The sequence below is a fragment of the Larus michahellis genome, chromosome 13 (assembly GCF_964199755.1).
Source record: "Larus michahellis chromosome 13, bLarMic1.1, whole genome shotgun sequence".
Taxonomy (NCBI): Eukaryota; Metazoa; Chordata; class Aves; order Charadriiformes; family Laridae; genus Larus; species Larus michahellis.
Genome location: NC_133908.1, coordinates 9,486,580 through 9,505,352, shown reverse-complemented (window position 1 = coordinate 9,505,352; position 18,773 = coordinate 9,486,580). Strand labels below are relative to the sequence as shown.

General features: G+C 36.8%; 1 protein-coding gene across 2 annotated transcripts in view; it reads right to left on the bottom strand.

The window, feature by feature from the left end:
- Nucleotides 1-18,773, bottom strand: part of TMEM132D (transmembrane protein 132D) — a 280,697-nt gene that overhangs the window by 246,953 nt on the left and 14,971 nt on the right. The gene's annotated exons all lie outside the window — the stretch shown is intronic.

Below are 18,773 nucleotides of genomic sequence, written 5' to 3'. Positions count from 1 at the left end.
GTAACCCCAAAGATGTTAGTAGGTTGAAATCTGACGTAATATAATTAATTGTAATCCAAATAATGTTACAACTATTTACAGGATAGGTACATCTAGCTAGAAGTGGAACTGATCTGTATAAAGTCCTATTTGTCAGTGTCACAGCTCAGATATGAGCTGGGTTTAATGCATTAAAAGGGCATGAATACTGGGCACTAAAGTTATCCTTAACCTAGCAGAGAAGGACCCTTATCAAAGCAAAACAGGACCTCTTTAACTGGAAACTAGAAAAAGTCAAAAGTGGAAAGTATGTGCTTTTAATTACCATGGTGATAATCAACAGGAACAAGCTCTGCATCTTTAAAGGTGACCAAAACAAGAGTAGGTCTGATTTTGTATGCTCCTTTTAAAATGTACAATACAAACTCAATACAAAGGCAAAGCAATGAATAAAAGCCTAATTGCATGTTTGACATTATAAATGGAGAGACTAGATGGCCTTATAGGCCACTCAGTCCATAAAATCAGTAGTTATAAATTTGGCTACTAGCTTTAAGCCCTTAACTCCGGACAACAATGTCATATACCCATATGTAACCAGGCCAGGAAAACAAATCCAGAAACGTAACAAAACCACACACAACTACGTTAATATAGTCTGAGGAGGCTATGAAGGTATAATGTTGTACAGTAGCTAAATTAATTTCTCTCAGCATTATTTTCTTCTCCCACTTTTTTCCTGCCTCTCCTACCCCCAATAAATAAATAAAACGGAGGTCTTTGTCATGGTAACTATGGAGTTACTTAGGCAAGCAGCCTCCCAAGGAGAATTGCCTCTGAACAAGGTGCCCACTAGATATTCGAAGGAAAGTCACAAGGGAACTAAATATTGAATTATTTGGGTGTTTTAAATTATGTCTCAATAGCCGGTGTCTCTAAAATGGTATATAATCAGCTCACCTGCTTGCAACTCGTAAGAACATATAAAAAAATAGCAGGCCACAAATTTCTTATTAATAGAAAAAAAGATTTTTCTAAAAACTGGAAGTTTGGTCGGCTTGGAAACCTGTCTGATTTAACAGAATGCTCTGAATATCATTATCAGAAAGCAAAATGAAGAAAACCAAGCACATCCCTACTTCTGGGAGTGTCAACCTGCACAAAGTGGATACCCTAATAAGAAAGTGGATATTGTGATATTAACCAGCTCTGAAACAATGTAACAAGAACTTAATTTTAGGAAGTAGATATGGACTGTACTGTGCATACAAGAAGTATGAAAACTTTATCTGGGAATGGTAAAAAACTATCTTGTAAGATAGCAGCCATTTGTGTAATCCTGGGGAAAGGAGAATGCAGTTCAATTCTATGATCAATGAAAGTCTTAAGAACAATCCAATCAATGTGATTCTGCTTGGAAAGGACATCAGGACTTGCTGATGCTCAGTCCCTTGAAGTTGCCTCAGAGAAACCAGGAAAAGGGAGGGCTGATTCAACATAGAGGCAGCTTCTCCCTGCCCCTCCCCATGCCCCTGAAATTTCTAATCCTTCTGATACTAAACTTCCACTGCAGACAGGACTTTCACCACATTTCCTAGGATTTTTTTTTCATAATCTCATCAATATCACTATTAGGAGGTATTTTCTTCCATTTCAGAGTAAGACATTCAGTACAACACTTGGTATTTCTCTTGCTTTAAGAGCTTTAAAGAGATATAAATGTATTCTGGTGTCTAATTTTAATATATTTTTTTCAAATCTTAGAAACCTCAAGAGTGGTACCAAGCTGAGGGGTACAGGATATGAAAGAATCCATAACTCTCCACATAAGCCAGTAAATGTAGACAAAAGAAATATCACTGGAAGCAACTTCTGGCAGGTGACAGGGGGAACATGAACTTGTAATGCAGCAGATAAAAGAGCTATAAACTGAGGCCTCAAAATTTAAGTGTTCATGGACATTAATACCTTTCAGACAAACAATTCACTGCTGTGAGTAGAGAGATTTTTATTAGTATTCATAGAAAAATCTGAGTGTTATAATAGTGGCCCTAGCTGCTGGTGCTATAGAGCCTTTCCTTCAGACAGACAGCATGGGGAGCTTGAAAAATATCCAGTCTGATGGACAAACCTCTACACATCTCACTTTAGATGCTTGCACCCTGTTGATAAGTGCAGTTTTGTAGATGATGCTAGGGAGGCTGGCTCACAGTCCCTGATCATAGCTCATTAGGTTCCTCATAGACTTGAGAAAACACTGCACTTCATAAAGTTGACAGACTAATGGCTAATGCACTCGCCCATTCATTCTTTATTGAATTCATGCTGTTAACGCATTGCTCCACCTTTTTAAAAACAAGAAAGAACTTGCAGCATCAACAATGCACTGTGTTGTGGCTTATGACAGGACTGAGCTAACAAATTAAGAAGGTACAGATGCTGGAGACAATCAGCTGCTATGCCAAAGCTAAACAAGTCTTCAGGTATTGTATCTATGCCAAGCACTTACCTAAAATTTGTGTACCTTTTGTATATAAATAATACAAAACTTACTGCCCCATGTTAGCCATTATCCTACTATAATTTCTTTCAATTATGAAAAGTCAGTTTGTGCTATCCTGTGCATCTTGCTGGAGTCCCTGTTGAGTAAGACTTTGCAAAGTATGACTAAGGGTGACAGAATCTCCTTAAAGCAGCATAACATTTTATTTTAATGGTATTTTTCTTCTTGGTGAATTCTAGCAGAAGAACTGGACTTGTCACTTGTAATTTCAAAATCATATAATGGACAATGCACATATTTAGCTTTATTTCTACCCCCTCCAACTCTGGGATTTTTATATACTGTCATCCTACTGTATTGCCTGGTTTTGCCTCCTATCTTAAGACATATAAACCACCTTCTGATACAAATTTTAAATGCGTTAAGAGCTCACTTTCCTAAAGATCAGCCTGAAGAGACAAATACAGAATAAAATAGCAAAACAGAAGCTACGCTTTTTTTTTTAGTTTTCAAGTCAAAGAACTGCTAAAATAGAATTGTCTGTTAAGTGTGACATCACTCCCTTCTCTAAATGAAGCAAGTTAAAGCCAAAATCTAAAAGACTTCATCAACTATTGTTGTAATATTAATAGTTCTTAATAGCACATTATCATCCTTGAACTCCAGCCAAGCTTCTGTCCACTGGAGCTGGGAGCTATACTGAAGTTTTTGAAAGAGCCAAGGCCTAGATTTTCTAGTGCTCCACTCCCTCAATTAGTGTGGGAGGGTTCACAAGCATTCAGCATTCACCACTTCCCCCTGTGACATTTCTGGATGGCCTTTCAAGAAAGTACACGTCAGTGTTGAGACTAACTGAAAACCTCTTCACTTCTTTTGGTGCTTAGATTTGCAACCAAATGATTCTAGAAATCTAGCCTTCATCTACAGAGTGAAGAAATACCATCTTTAAATAGACGTATTCATGCAATTTTGTTATCTTAAAAGAAAGAGGAAAGAAAATTAACCAGATAAGAACAGTTCATGCCTCACATTCACTAAATATTATGTGCTTCCATGTTTTATTTTCATTATGTGGAAACAAAAAAGATTTTAATTAAAAAGAAGGTGGCTACCATAAGCCAAAATTAAAAAGCAGAAAGCCTTAAGCAGTTCTTTCGAGGACTTCACAATGTCTGACAATTCCAATCTATTAGGTATCTTTCTGCCCACAGAGATCACGATTAGCCAGTAAACTTGCTCTTTCAATTCACTCAAAGCTGCTACTTCAATCTATTCCATCTGTACTCTCTGAACCTTTCATTTCCAATAGGTTCAGGCTAATTCAGAGCAGCCAGGGAGGCTGACAAGTCCTACCTTTCTTTCACATTCTCAGGGCTACCTGCTGATATCTTAAAAAGAATTTAGAAATAAATATAATACCACTTCTTTCACACAACAAAATTATTTATTTGAATTCCATTAGGGAAGCACACAGGTATAATTAGGAATTGGTCCATGACAAACAGCCATTTGCCCCCATGCTGGGCTACCCATTCCACTGTAATAAAATAAAACACTCCTGTGAGCTTACAGATTTTGACCTAAGAGCTGAATGCCTTAAGAATCAAGATGGACATAATTTTAACGAAATTGTAACTCTGATGTAGATTAGTAAGCATTTGTAACAGTCTTTGCACATTGATAAACACAAACTAATAGGAGTGGTACTTGTGGCAGATTTACAATTCCCAGATGGCATTTGTCTACTAGTATGTACATTCTGGGGGTGGAAGAGAAAATGGGGGTCGGAAACAGGAAGCCTACACAAGATATGATGAGCCATTAAGACTTACCAATTTAGTCACAGCACCAGTTCACAAGGAAAGAAAAAAAAAAAACAAGTGACTAAGAACTGGGAACTGCCTGGGTGACAGGCAGATGTGAGAGATCTCATACAATAGTAGTCTGTAATGCTTAGTACAGAACTGAAAGCCAAAGAGAAAATGCTAAGCTGGCCCAGATCCATGATTATGAAAGGGGGATGCTCAGCTTTTTGGAAATGGTTGCAACAGCAGCCATTGGTGATGGCTGAAAATGACCACAGCTATGCCACTGGAGCAAGGAAATAAAATACAAATTTATTCCTGGAAACTCCTGCGTCTTACATCACCATACTGCAGCCTCTATCATCACTGCTACAGAATTCAGCTACTCACAATTAGTTTGTCTGGATTAAGAATATAAAGATTCCAAAATCTTTCAACTCACTCATCAAAATACTCAGCATACAGGTAAGTAGTGTCTACTTCAGGTTGAAGTATTATAGCTGAATACAAAAGTATAAAGCATAGTGATCACCACATAATCAACAACAGTGGGAGGTTTTCCCTCCGTTCAAAAGCTTCAACCAAGCCATGAGAAGGAATTTACTGAGGGAAAACAGGAACTGACAGTATTTGTTACATAAAATTATCATATCTTTGTCTAACTTCCATGGCTTTACCTTGGTCATTATTAAGTACTACTATTATACTTTTATTTAAAGTGTTGCTGCTTTGTAGTTGAAATGGGATGTTACTTTGATAAGGCTCATCAGCTGAAGATGGCTATTATAAACGTATGAAGTGATCACTGTCAAACTTTTTTCCATTTTCACTGGTTTCCATGCCACTCCATAAGCTTGAACATCTGATTTCCATCATCATGATTTTTTTCTGCAAGGGAATGAGAATTAAAAGGCCTAGGAACAGATCACTGGAGGTACAGTTTGGCATTACAAAAAAAAAAAAAAAAAAGTGTAATTGCAGGCTACTGAGGCACATACTCAGCCCTCTTCCATCTCAGATCTGATGAGCATGTGGCCTCAGGGTGAGATTATTCACAGTCCCATATCTATTGGAAAGCTTTTCTTTTTGGTAGGTTAGTTTTCCATCAGATCAGGGAGCTGAACCACCTCAGTACACAACTGCAGTATTGTTGAAGCTGGTGTCTGCAAAAAAACTGCTAATCTATATAAATGAGGGGAAAAAAAAAAAGATTAGTTTTCAGCTGGATCAGTCAGGTCTCTGCATGGTTCATTACTCAACTGCATAAATGCCAATGCCACACAAGAAAAAGGGACTGCAGCAGACTCAACTGAGGCTGACTTGGCCTACTGAGGAGCCATACCATCCATGCTCATTTTCAGACCAGATTCAGCCTAAGAAAGAATGATTCAAAATTTTCTTCTGACTGCTTACAGCTTAGATTTAAGTGAACAAAATTGAACACCCAAAATACAGGAAAGCACCACTACTCAACTACTGTGCTAGCACTATACCTGTAAAATACATTTTTTTAATTTCCAGGAAAGGTCTGTCATAACCATTTTCTACAGCCAAATTATAAGAAGTCTGCACATTTCTCCGGTAAAGATAGACCTTAACTCCAAAAGACTTACTGTTCCTTGTGGTGTTTTCACAGCACTTAGCACAGTTTTCATTGCAATATAAAATAATATGTCACTTCATTATTTCTTTGTCTTAAGTTGCGTAGTATCTATAGTACCACATAATGCATCATTTCTCTGTTACCAGCACATTTGATGACCACTTGTCCAGGGCAGAAGGCAAGTTCTATTGCGAGAGCTGTGCAGTCTACTTCAATTGGCAAGGAAACAAAAACCTTTTCAATATCACCTTTTGCCAGCAGGTCAAGGAATGACACTGAGGGCACTGGGAAAGGTGAGAGCTTCCATTAGGCAAAGGAAAGAATGCTGAGAAAAACCCTTTACAACTGGAAAAAGAGGTGAGAATTAAGAAGGTCGCATGAATGAGAAAAACATTTTACTACAAAAAGAAAAGGAGTTATTTTCCACCACAGAATATAAAGATGTAACTGAGCATCAGTTATTTTAGTTTTCCTTTCAGGTGGGTGAAATAAAGTACAAACCATTTCACATGAGATTATTATGAAAACAAGCAAAAAAAAAAATCTATCTTGGTTGTTTGTGACTTGAATTTATCATAGGCAAAAATAAGATTTATTTATTTCATGAAAAATTATGGTAGCTCAATATTTGTTTTGGTCTGAAACTAAAGTTAAAATTTCAGTTGTTCCCCACCAAGGATGTTCCACTGATTTAAAAATTCCAGAGCGTTTCACTTGTTTTGCTGAACAGAGCAAAGCTGCTTTTCCAGTTTTTCGGTATTAGACCGCATGGTAGATCTCCTGTATCAGCTGTTCTTTAGCCAGAATTTATCTGCAAGAAGTACTCACAGCGATTTTGGGAACCACCTCAGAAAAACATCCCTGAGCCCTGGTTATTTTGTGTAGAAGGAATTGTGTCCTCTTAGTTCAAACTGCTTTAACTAACACGAGGGCAATTTTGCAGTTTGATAGGAGACTGGTTTTCTAGAATAAGGTCAAATATATGTGTAATTTGCCCCTGGGCTATGGTGTAGGCATGTGTGAGGGAATCTGAGGACATTAGACCTCCTGGGTGATGGGCATTGTCTGTGCACATACTATCTGCACAGGAAGCAGATATTCTGATTTTCTTTATTATGCGGTCGTCACAATCCCATTCTTCACTATCAGTTCTTACTGTGCAGAGTAGTAGCACAGAACAGATTACAGAGATTGATCTTTGTTTCTTCTTCTTGTCTTGTAACTTTCATAAATTTCTTCTTACTTGCCCTCAGTCCTAATTTTCTGGGCTCTTTGCCTAGGTTTCCAAATATTTTCTGGTAATTCCTACAGGTCAGTACTACAAGTTTAATGTAATCTCAAAATCTAGGATTATATAGTCTGTTTTCCTTCACGATTCCTTCTGTTCATCTCAGTGCTAAAAAGAGGACTTGGACTTGCAATTGGAAGGAAAACAGTAGTGGCACTGACCTATAATTAAGGAGGCAAGAGAAAGTGCAAAACTATGGAGGAATTCACTTACTGAGTGTCTGAGAGAACCATTTATTCAGTCATTGGAGAAGAAAATTAAGAGGTACCAGAAAGCAGCATTTGCAAAGGACCAGTCGTATTTAGACCAGGACAAATACAATACATCAGCTATTCCCAAGACAGATGTCAAAAACATAAAATGTAACTGAAACCACTACAATAATTCCATAGGCTCCAGATGAGATTTTGATAGTGCCTGTCAGTCAGAAGAAGATAAAACAAGTATGAGAATGTATAGTTTCTCTGACAAGTTGATCAAACTGGCAGCAAACAACTGCAACAAGTCAAAGAGCATACCAAAGAAGCTGAGGAAATGGTGCAGTGTCACCACAGACACAAAGACTAGGACAAAGACTATTCTCAGTTTGAAAACACAAATGAGAATGGACTTATTAGGAAAAAATGATGTGCTTTAGCATGAACTTTAGTATGAACTAAAACACTAGAAAACCCCTGTTATACCAAATAACATCTGGGAATATTCTCTTTGCATTTTAGGGGGAATTTTTCTTCATCCCTTGCTCTTCACTGTCTCCCAGCAACCTTCCAGATAGAAGTTGTAGGCCATAAAGACTTAAGGTTTGACAGAGCTAATTATCATAGAGTTTATCCTATAACCTACTGCAATAGCTAAAATCATCTGAGGTCCGTGAATGCTTCCCCCTGCACCTAAAGTCCGTTACTATCAGGACATCTCTATGAGGGATCTTCAGTTTTGAAGTCACTGTTCCTGATTTAGACTGCCAAAGCCCAGATTTGTTAGCACTGCAAATATGCTGCCAAATTAATCGTTCTTTTCTGAAGCTGCTGTAAAGAGAGCAGTTGAAAAGAATCTCTTCATGAACCATCCTTTTTACTGTTATTGATGCAATTTGATTATTTGGTGAGAACCTATAATGCATACAAAGACATTCTAAACATCAAGACTATAAATAACGTAACAAAGGTTTGCTATATATAGTATTCTCCACTTACAAGCATTTCTCTTTTTTCAGGGTGTGATCCAAACTGCATGCATAATTCTGATAGGAATAGATGAAAGGATGAAAGAAGCATATGACTGCATAGAAATAGAAAGAAAATAAACAAATAAATGCTTCAACAGTGATTATTGTACCATTACTCTGATCTATTGCTACTCAGATAAAGAGTCTAAATAAAAAGGTAAGAAAAGATACAGCTGATGCTGATCTATGTATTTTAAACTACTGCAGCAGAAACAGCAGGGAACATTTACAGCAATATCCAAAGTTATGATAGGATAAAGGAGAAAAAAAGATAACAGCAGCAGCAAACAACTATGTAAGGATCACAGATCTCAGGTATTTACCTTGGTTAGCATTTCATCCATTACACAAATGAAGCACTAACAAAAGCAAAGAGAAAGGAGCACTGAGATACCATTCAAAATATCAGCTTGCTGGATAGCACTTTGGAAATACCATTTTAATTCTCAAGGGAATTCATAGTGATATTTGCTTTGTATTTTTTCTAACCTGAAATTTGATCCATTAAATTCAGTCTGAATTCTGGACCTCAAGAAGCTGGCTGATTTCAAAAGACAGCAAGTCCAAAGAAATCTACAAGGATGCAAACATGAGAACATAAAGGGTACTTGCACTTGGATGCATATTGCTAAGGTGGTCCACAAGCTTTCAACCAAAATAGCTAGAAAATGTCAGGAAACGTGCAAACAGCAAAGATTCACTTAATTTGAAAACTTCATATACACAGCTCTGCTGTTGATCATTTATTAAATGAGGATGGAACCGTCTCTTTCTTCAGTTGCAAAGAAGGGATCTTGCCAATTTTCTTACAAATAGTACCACCATGTGCATATTCCACAGGTGAAAAATGCTAAATGTCTTTATTGCCCAAATGGTTTCAAAACTAATGACTGTTGAGAATGGTTTTTTATATGAAGGCATTGCACATCTCAGAACATACTGAAAAGCTGCCTTAGCTTAATGGTCTATTCACTCAAAATGCCATAGTAGCATGAAAGATTGACTGTTGCTGAGGCCCCCCAAGAAAAACATTCTTGAGTAAATGGGCAGCTAGAAATTGAAGTTCAAGTATCTTTTACTGGCCCTACACAGATGTACAAACCAGGACTAGTATTGTATAGGGCATAGAGGAGACAAGAGACCCATGCTTCAGAGGGAAGCCTTCATCTCAGCTGGAGTTTAAACTGCATGTAATTTAGAAAAAAGAACTTAAAGACTAGGATTGTGTCTGATTCTCTATGTGTTCTTATCAAGTCAGCTTGGAAGCTTAGAAGAATCCATTTATTTTGACTGTTTCAATTTTCATGTCCCATCAATAACAGAAGAGACTAGCCAACAGTTTCTTTCACCAGTCTATCCCGTCACCACTGCTATCCACTATGTTTGCAACTTAATAACATGAAGGAGCTTAAAATAAACCCCAAAGACTTGAAGGGGCAGAGAAGGAATGAAGTATTTTTAAGATCAGTACCGTCTGCCAAAAATACATTTTTTCATTGCAAGTGGTTTGTTGCGTTATTATATAGATAATCAAAATCTTTTCTTTAATAGTTTAGTAACATGAATTATAACAGAAAGAAATATAAAAACGTCTTTATGACATCTTTTTTATAAGCAGCTTTTTAAGTTCCGTTTATCACGTTGCTGTTTGAAAAGGTTTAGATAGCTTATCAATTGTAACATCATGGGATGGGATCTACTTAAGCATTTAGAAATTTTTAATCACACAGATACTTTCATTATATCTTTAATTTTTTCCTCTTACCCTACTCTTCTTTTCTATTCTTACAAGCCTAAAAGTTGTTCATGTTGTCCAATAATCAACAACCAGAATGCCACATTCCAATTTTTAACTCAGCCACTAGAAATTAATTATTTTTGTGTGGTAAAATGCACATTCTCACCTGAGAAGAGGGGCAGATGCTATATAAACAGCAAGGAAAACAGGTTCTGCTCTGAACAACTTGTATTCTGAGTAGACATGACAGTTTAAAAGGGAAAGGGAAAGCAGAGAACTAAAATGATTTTCCAGTGGTTACAGAGAGCCAATGGGTACCCTGAGTCCTAAATCACCATCGTGAACCACTACATTCTCTAGCTTTCATAAAGAAAAGAATGCCAACAAGGTAAAATGACTGCATTTCTGTACAAGGATAATAATACCTGACTAAAAAATGTTACAGGAAATCATGCTTTATAAGGTCATTTAAAAGAATAAACTAGCACTATTAGAAGACCATTCCAAACTATCAATCATTTTCCTATTTTAAAGTCTATCAAATAGAGATATTTCTGCCTTCGCAAAATATCAAACAGTATGCAATCCTCAGTTTTGTTGGAGAAGCCAGTGTTCACGGATGGCTTTTCTGAAGAGATTTTGTTTATTTTTTAAAAATACAGAGCATGCTGTCAGGGCTGTAGTACAGGCTGGCTCAGTGGAAACCCATTAAAACCACTTTACTGGGCAGATGGTGTCAAAGAGTCAGAAGTATATAACAGAATCCTACTGTGCACAAGTGTTCAGTATGCAAGAAATCATCTCTTATCAGACAACTGCTGCAGGGGACACAGTCAACCACAAAGGAGAGAGCAGAGCACAGCTAAAGTCATGATAGCCTTACAACTGTTTGCCCAACAATATGGATATAGAATGAGAGAACCCTAAGTGATAAACACCGAGTAAATGAGAGGAAATCTATGGAGACCATCATATCAAGCTTTAAAAAGCAATACATTGCTTTTATTGTTATTCACTGAAGTTGTAACCACTCTTTATCATTGAGGGATATCACAACTCAGACTAAAATAAGATTTGAAAAGCGTCCACTAAATTTTGGATCACCATTTTTTCACACCCTGATTTACAGGATTGCTGAGCAGTTGGCATTTCAGCAGGATTTCTAAGAATCGGAACAAAGAAACTCTTTAGAGACATCTGGGAATAGAGGCCTTGCCACTACAGTCTAGAAGATGACAGATTTCAATTAGTCATATATCGGGTGCGCACTAGCACACCAGTAGATTATGAGACACTCCTTTTGCATATGTTCCTTTTCCATTCTCTTCTACAGAAGGTACACCAAGTTTTTCTAGTGTTTTCATATGAGCCCACTTCTGTAGGCAAGCTTAATGTGTAACAAAACACATAACTCCTATGATTGAGTTTAATAGATCCTGAACAGAATAGACGCAGTGCAAATTATCATAAATGGGACAGATTAGTCAAAACTTTAAAAGTATTCATCATATGCTGCTTACAGAGTAACAAAGTATGGTAATAAAGTTACAGAGTGTGTATGCACCTCTTTCCTCTGCTGGGCAGAATCAGGATTGCACAGTTCTGCCCCAAGTCCCATATTGTTGACCACATAGTGATACCCTTCTTCAGCTCAAGAGCTACAGGCTTGTGAACCTGAGCAAACTAGATCCTATTTTTATTTCTGAAAATGTACTAAAGATGACAGGAGGGTAACTGCTGATACATGGTGTTTTTACACTTTTATTACACTGGGAAGTTTTGTCAGAGCTGAATGTTCCTTCAACGGTAGCTCAAAACACAATCCACTGAAACAACATCAAGACCTCCTTCATACCAGGAAAACCTGACAATACACTAAGAGCAATGTAGGAAGTCAAATGTAGGAATTTGCCATCCATAGACAAGAAAACTAACTACCCAATGTGTACTACCAAATTAAAATTAACCAGGCAAGACTGATTATATTAAGACAGAGATGCAAAACTCTGAAAGATAAATACAGATGTTTCAACTGCAGGCACATGCAAACCATCACTATTTTCTTTTCTTGAAGACAAACGGAATGAGTCACCATGGCTCAGTAGAAAATGGAGGATATAATTATGTGCTAATCCAGGATCTTTGATAAGTGGATTGAAGACTAAGTGGTATTGTTTCCTTTCTTATATTATGGATTGGATTGATACTCAGAGAGACTATTGGCTAGTTATCTCTGCCAACTTTGGATTCCTCCTCTTGTACAATGGATTTACATAATGTATTCTGAGGACATAAAATGTACACTTTTAAAAATATAAATAGTACACTTTTAAAAATATAAATAAAAAGCAACTAAGTGATGTTGAGGGCCAACAAAATTCAAGGTTCTGAGATAATTCAGCATTAGATGAGACTAAACCCTCTGACTTGGAGGATTTTTTTAGCTTGCAAGATGTACAGCCTCATCTGTGTGAATATCTGGACATCTGCCTTGTTCCTCAGCAAGAGGTCTGCAGGCTGCCTGCTCAACAGTCTGCCTACCTTGAAAGCAAATATATCAAAAGACATGCTGTAGAGCATCCTGGTGCAGCTAGAGAGGATGCTTCTTCGGTTGCTTCTTAGTCTATCTTGTAAAGTTGCATACACCAAGAATAAAGAGTGTGTGGATATCTTTCCACACTTCTGCTTGGCACGCTCATTACTATTGCCCCACTACTTTTTTCTACATAACTAGCTAACTGATTTATTTCACTCTTTTTATAGGATCTTTGTTATTCAATATCCTTCCCCCTTCTCATGTTTTAGAGTCTACATGGTCATTTTTATATGTGGTTTTATTTTGCTTGCTCCAGCTGCAAAACTGCAAACTAACGAAGCCCAATGCATTCCACCAGGGAGAAGAGGAGCTATTAAGATTAAAAGACACCATTAGCAGAAAAGCAAATTAGTATAAAATGGTATTGAATAAATTAACACTGGAAAATGATTACTAACGATTACCATAGAAAATTTCTGGAATACCTTATCCAAACCATCTTACACACCATTGTGACAAAAGTCTTTATTTACAAACAAAAACCAAAACAACTAAACAAACCAAATCAATGCAAAGTAATTTAAAAACAGAGCTAGATGGGCCTGTGAAGAGGTGAAGTGACTATAGGAGGAGGGAAGAGGCCTTCTATTTTGTAAATTTGGGGAAATGTGACATCAGCGTAGATTCATCCACTACCAATCGTTTCTACACAGTCTGTACAATAAAGAAAAATGTGTGCATTTTGCTAAGCAACTTTCAGGGAGACAACTGCCTGCAACACAGAAAACTCCTTCCAGAAACCTTTCTGGAAGCCTAAATTAAAAAAAAAAAAAAAAGAGGGAAAAAACCAAATAAAAACCCAAGACTAAGAGTATAAGAGCAAACAAATATCCTCTGTGAGTACAGCAGAAGCCTTTTGGGAAGTTAATTGACCCTACAGTGCAGATGCTGTTGAGTGACTGGCAGACTACTCCTACATTGCTTCACTGAACTCAACTCAATGTTGATTTAAGTGAACCTATGCTGCATTGGATTAGAAACACTCACACCATCAGCAATTGTGTCTTAAGTACTGAGGCAATACTAAACAGTTCAGAGAAATACTTTAAATTACTACAGTTAGTCTCACTACAGTGGTTTTTCTAAACCCTTTTAAGGACAAGAGCTGCCTAACTTTTTGAAAGAAATCCAGACCATCTTACACAGTATTGTCACAAAGGTCTTTGTTTACAACCAAACACAAATTGGGATGCACTCTGAAAGCATTCTTGTTACTTCTGTTTCCTCCCCTTGCTTTTTTCTAGCTTGCATGCATAAGGTTTCTGGCACTGGTTTCACAACACTGCTCAGATGTTCTATGAATCACCACTGGTGTGTGGGCCACAGGCTGAAAAACACCACTTCAGAAAACTCTGTCTACACTCTGAATTAAAGCATACTAAAGGCAATGAAACCCAATATACCGACTGTAATGGGCTCTGGATCATACCCAACGTGGATCAATAGATGGATATAATATATTATATTGCAGAGCTGGAAGTAGTATCATCCTCTAGGTCAAGTTTAAACCACTAAAGTAGAAAGCGGAAGCTTGCATAGATACTATGTAGGCTGTACCTCTTTTGAGGATGAAGACTTTCAATCCATTTGCTCTTTGGGGCCATCAGACTAACACCTTACACTGGAATTAAGTTTATTCAATAAAAGAAGAAATCAAGGACATGAAGAAGCCAATCCTCATTCTACAGTTAATTTTCTCCCCACAGAGGAGGGTGAAGTAGCCCAACATCCTCAAATATGTACTTTAAATCTGCTCATAATAATTAGTGTTATCTAAATGTCTCTGAACTACTTAAAATCCACTTCATTTTGAACTGTCATTAATAATGCAGCAGGCAATATTACAAAGAGTGGTGAAAATCAAGTAATTTAATGTAACACTTTCTAAACCAAACCTGCAATGAATCTCAGCTGCCTTTTCAGCTTCTCTGCAATCAATCTGTCTGGAGTCATGTTTATGTATCCTAGGACCCATGATAGACTCCTACTAGACTTGGCATCCACAACAACCTCAGGAGGTTGATTTAATGCGAATGCAGCATGAAAAATCAGATTATATTTTGATTCTCTCTTTTATTAAATAAAACTGATCTTTATTCAATAAAGCTGCTTTTATTAATATCTAAAACATTGGTTGGTGTCACAGAGCCCGCCAGTCCTATGGAACTAATAAAAGAAAAGACAGAAGTAAAAAATGAGAACATTACAGGGAAATATTAGAAACCAAATCACATTAAGCCAGTATTGCAGCTGACAAATAAAACACGGGTCTAGCTGTAGAATTTTTTAGTTTAGTCTGAATTTATTATTTTTGCTGAAAGAAATCAGAATGGGGCTTCTCCCAGAAGCACACTCTGGCAAGAAACACAGTAAGAGCAAAACAGTGCAACTTAGTTTTCTCTTCTGTTGTATAATGTCTCAAACAAGTGGAAGTTCAATGCAGCTGGGACAAAGTACAAAACCTTTGGTTTTGTGGGAACAGCTCGAACCTTAAGCTAGAAAGATAGAAAGATATCCTTTCGTTTTTGGGTTTTTAAGAAAACTTTTGGTGTTCCTGCATATAGGCAAAGCTTACAAGAAAAACTCTACTGACCAGACCTGTACTTTATGCTCACCTAAGAAGTGGTCATCTGAAAACAGCATGCAGTAAATTTTCTGTACATATCAGTTGCACAGCTAGAGCAACAGATGCCTGTGATGTGTCTGTCCACAAGTAACGTCAGCACTGTTACTCTGAGAAAAAGAATGTGTCCTTCATCATCACAATCAAAATCTGTCAACATGAACTGAAATTCAACCCTGAATTCCCATCTAGTCACCACCAAGAAGGAGGGGGGAAAAAAGAATATATATCTAAAATCAAATATAATAATCTTCAATTTTAGTCCCATATACAGCACTATTTTCCATTATTAATATACTACCAGTGTTAGTGTTCCAGAGCAATGAACTCCAAAGTAAGTAGTGCCGAAACACAGGTTGTTGCACTCCTCAGCTTTTCATTTTCCATGTTTCTACTTATATTAAGTCCACAGCACACTTCATTGTCAGTGGGAGATCTGCTTATAAAGATCTTCAGAAATGGCCCACAGCCTTCTGGAAGATGGAATATAACTAACAAGCTTAGCTGGGTAGTTCTTTGTACACCACTACCCCCACTGAAGCCAGTGGATGCACAAGTGAGATTAAAGTGGCTTCCTGCACAACTACAATTCACAAAGATATAACCCACTGAAATAATGAGTGAAGTATTTCAGCAATTATTGTGGACAGAATGACACATTCTGATATTAAGTATCATCCCGGAATCAGTAAAATTGCATAAAGCCAAATATAGAGCATCCATAACGAGACAAAAAAAAAAATCTACAATATAAGAGTCAATGGAAATCAAAAGGGTTCAAAGAATACAGAAATATGGATAATTCCAAAGAAAACAGGGCAATTTAAATCCAAATATCCAGACACTTCTCTCCTCTAATGTAACCAAAACTAAATGTTTGGGGGTTTGGATTCTGAGAGATTTCCACACCCACACTTTCCTATAATAGAAGATTGGCATCACGACAAATGTGCTATCCACATCTGTAGCCTATGAGGAAAACTCTTAGGGGTATACAAGGTAATCATGCCTAATGCAGTTGCCAAGCCTCCACATTTATAAAAACTGAGAGAAAACAAAAATCAAAGCAGCAGCTATGTGGCCTGAGATCTCACTCTAGAAAGCGACTTGCGGGAAGATTTCATCCCAGGATGACAGAGAAGAACACGGAATGCTCAGCAGAACACAAGCAGAAAAAGTCACTAAAATATTCACTTGTTTTGTTACTGTCAACTTAGACCTGAAATTTGAAATTTATTAAATCAGGTTTTTTATCTGACAACAATAATTCATAATGTAAAAGGCTCCTCAATCTTAATCTCACAATATACATGCTAAAATTTTTTATCGTCTTACAGGAGGTGCTCAGTTCGTTATAGACTTGAGCCAAGCATGGAACCTGGTGTTCAAGGAAAGTACTGAAGTTTTTATTCTACTCTAGTAAAGCTAATAAGAGGTTTTCCCCTTAAACAAGGGAACAAAATGCCCACATTATTGTGCCCATTGTATTAGTCTATGGTTTCATTCGACTGGGCTTGGTTACTTTTAATTGAAGATTTCTGAAGAATTTTTTTTTCATAGTTGATACCGAAAACAGCAAAATGCTCAACTGGCTGAGGGTAAGCACTGGCTCCCTAGGACTGACTCAAGAAAACTCCTAGTTGAAGACAAAGCTGTGAAATGCAACTACCCCCGTAAGTACAGTTACATAGCCTTATAATATCTGTCCTTAGTCTATGTATGTATATATATATATGTACACACACATATATATAATTAGACCGACAATGTATTAAAATACATGGATTATATCATCACAAATTGTTCTGGTAAGAACACAAAGCTCATTATTGAAAACAACATTTCATTTCTCAGGCTGGAGCTATTTTCTGCATTTACAAGATAAAAGCAAAGCAAAACCACAATAGTATTCTCAAGTCTTCAGCATTATTACCTGAAAGATTTGGAAACTGTGCCATAAAAAGGTGCGTTGCCATGGTTCTGAGTAATCAGCAACAGACCTATACACAATAGACAGCTGATTGCTGTTGCATGTTAAAAGATTTTTTATCTCTTTAGGAAAACTTTGTCATCATGTCATAAATAAGAGAGTTTTTCTATTAGCAACAGAAAGGCATCAAAGAAACAGGCACTGTAGTAGTTAGTAATCAAGTCTCATTATTTTTTTGGTTTTCATCTTCTTACAGGGCTGGGGGAGAATTGACCTTTTACATTGTCAAGTTTATACTGTAAATCTCTGGAACACTTTTCAGAGTGTACTAAGGCACAGTAGTACAGATGGAGTCTGTTACCAAGTATGGAAATAGACAGGTACATTAAAGATAGATATCTTTATTACTAAAGAGCAAAGAGTCCCAGCAATCATGTAGTGGTATATTGGATATCTGAAGTGCAAAATAAATAGCACAGACAATACTAGTAATTCTAATGGGATCTTGTGTATCTAGTTTCAAAACATACCAGATTTAATGAGACTTCACAATCACAATACATAGAAAAATCTCACTCATCAGTTTTTAAGGCATTTTTTTCCCCACCTGAGACCTCCCTTCCAAGTCCAATTTTTCTGCCTTTCAAGGAAGTGTAAGTAACATTTCAGAATAAAATCATATATGAATAATTGCTGAGCTGGCAACAAAACAAACACTGTACTCTGTAGGACTGAAATGCCACTTATACTCCAGTCTTGGAATAAGCTGCAATCTCAGTCAAACACTATGTTAATGCAGTGTTAAGGCTGCACACTGAAACACATCAAAAAATAGGAGATGAAAAAGTTAATATTCTTACTGCATTATTAGCCTATCCAAAGTACTGATATTTCTTATAATAAAATACATAATTTACAACCTAGCTGAGAAATCAAAAGCTACTGGTGTGCAATGTGAATGAAGAAATCTTTTGAAAAGACTTAGACTTCCCATCCCTGCTGCTAATGCATTTCCAATCGCAACTTTAAAACTGTACTTAGGTAGGCACTGCATTTAGGTAACATTTGAGGAGATTTTAATTTTGTTCCTTTCTTTCTTAACCTGTTCTAAGGAAAAAGGAGAAGTGAATTTGATACAGAGAACCACCACAGAAATACACAGCTGTATATTTTACCTTCTGCCAGTAAAATTCAGCTCTGGATACAAAGTAATTAGTAAAAATAACTCACTTAAGAAAGAAGAAAAGTGTTGATATCTGGAAGTGTAAAGAGGTGTTAAGAATAACTAATACCTTTTTTTTAAACAGTGACGTTTATAAGCAGAACTCTTTATCAGTATGTTTGCAAAATCTAGATTGAATGCATACGCTATTATTCCTCTCCAAAGACTAACCACGTGTGAACTTCAATTTTGTTTTCCTGCCAAAATATAGCTGTTGATGCACAATGTCTTCTCAGTAGAAATGTGTATTTCTCCTAA